This window comes from Agelaius phoeniceus, chromosome 7 (genome assembly GCF_051311805.1).
Source record: "Agelaius phoeniceus isolate bAgePho1 chromosome 7, bAgePho1.hap1, whole genome shotgun sequence".
NCBI classification, from domain to species: domain Eukaryota; kingdom Metazoa; phylum Chordata; class Aves; order Passeriformes; family Icteridae; genus Agelaius; species Agelaius phoeniceus.
In genome coordinates this window covers 4784872-4786856 of record NC_135271.1, presented here as the reverse complement: position 1 = coordinate 4786856, position 1985 = coordinate 4784872, and the positions used below count along the sequence as shown (strand labels likewise).

Sequence of the window (1985 nt, the reverse complement as noted above, 5' to 3'; positions counted from 1 at the left end):
ACGGCACGGTCCCGGTGAGGATGAGCTCCACCCCAGCGGCTTGCTCCGGGAGCGGGGAGCAATGGAGTGCTCCCCAAGTCTGCATTTAGGGGGACGAAGGCCCTGCACGGCAACAATGACGACTGCGATGACGACGACGCCTGCCGGGCCGCAGTGAAGGGATCGAGGCCTCCTAGGGAAACGCTTCCCTCACCGAACCCCTGACTGCCTTCCCTCGGGCACCAGTGGGATGCCGCTGCTGCCACTGCCACCGCCGCCCGCTGCAGGCAACAGGCCAGAGAGGTGACCCCAGCCGTGCCGCTAGCGTGGCCCCCGGATGGCTATTGATCATCAAGCGATCCTCAGACAGGCATAGACCCGGGAGGAATCCGGGGCTGCACGTGCCTTCGAATGGTCAATGGTCAATGTGTCCTGCAATTCACATTAATTCTCACAGCTAGCTGCATTCTTCATCGATGCACGAGCCGAGTGATCTACCGCTAAGAGTTGTCTGGCTTTCGGGCACTGCTCACGCCAAGCGGCCCCTTCTTTTGTTACTCTGGGGCCGAGGACGCGGGGGTGCGTGCCTGGCTTCGACCGTACGAGCACACAGAAACGAAAGGGGGAATAAAAACCAACTGGAGCAACCCATGCTCCGAAGGCCGGCCAAGAGGTGGGGGAGCCCGCGCTCCTGACCGCCTCCCCCGCGAGGGGTGATGCCGACCTCACAAATGCCGTCCTTCGGAGGCGGACCAGGCACCCGGGCTCGGCCCGGCCTCCACGCAGAGGGCCACGCAGCACGCGCTGGAATGCAGGAGGGCACGGCAGCCCGCCCACATCTCACTTTCACGGGACGACATGCACAAAACACACGACATGCGGCTGGGGGCGCGCGGCCATCGGCCCCCACACACAGCGGCTCTCCCTCGGCCCCCGACGCCACAGGCCTCACGGAGTGCCGCCGCGCCGCTGCATGGCCGGCTTATCTCTTTCCCCACTGCACGGCCTTCCCCTGGCTCAAGACGGCACGCGACGATGACCGGCCCCCGCCGGCATGCCTCCTGCAGGACCGCTCCCCTGCCGGGCGGGTGAGAGATCGGCGGACCCACTCCGCCGCCGGCCCCGGAGGCGGGCGCCACCGAGAGCCAAGCTGGCATAGCCAGGGCCCAAGGCCTGCCGGACGGCAGACCCTGCCGCCACCAGGGCCGCACTCCCAGGACCGCCACCGCCGCATCGCACCACCAGGGCCCCTTACCTCGAGCACGCGCCCGGCAGAAGGCAGGACGGCACTGAGCTGGGGTGCAAGTCCTGCGCTCCTCGTTTGCACGCGGAGACCAGGCGGGGAGAAGCGCCCCCACGGCTGCCCTGCGCGCCTTCCTGTGGCCCACACGCGGCCGGGAAGGGCGATGGAGGATGCGACGAGCGGGGCCCGGGACGAGACCGCCGCCGGCTGATGGCGGGCGCCTTCCGGCTGACCGTCCCCACAGGGAGGGACACCCGTCAAGCGGCGCTGCGGCCGCTCGGCATGGGATCGCCTGCACTCGCGGGCCTCCGCTGCCGGAGGGCCCACAGAGCGCTCGCCCCCACCAGCAGGAGGGCAGTCGAGCCAGAGGACGGCTGGAGGACAACGGCACTGCCGGTGCGCGTTCGAGGAGAAAAGGCTCCTCGAGGAGAGGAGAGGCGCCGGACGCGGCGCCGCGCGCGCCAGAGACCGCGGCGGCAGGTTGAGGAGAGAGAGCGCGGGTGGGCCCCAGGGGCTGCGACCCCACGGCTGAGGAAGGGCAGAGAGGGTGCGCTCTCTGCTGGCGTCACCCATTACGGCGAGGCGAGCGGGTCAGCCCCCATGGGCCACGGAGAGGGGGGGCAGGGCACCCCTCCCCGGCGCAGCACGGTTTACCCCCGCGGTGCGGGCGGGACAACGACAGCGACTGAAAAGCGCGGCCGGTGGCAACGGGACAACCACTGCAGGGGATCAGTGGGAGTAGCTGCTCCCCACCCCTCAGTGG

At 69.4% G+C, this 1985-nt stretch overlaps 1 non-coding gene across 1 annotated transcript; it reads right to left on the bottom strand.

Moving 5' to 3' along the window:
• Window positions 1-335: 335 nt before the first annotated feature.
• LOC129131532 (5.8S ribosomal RNA) lies at window positions 336-488 on the bottom strand. The gene has a single exon (XR_008535679.2). It is a non-coding gene; the product is annotated as a 5.8S ribosomal RNA (ribosomal RNA).
• Between the last annotated feature and the right edge of the window lie 1497 nt (window positions 489-1985).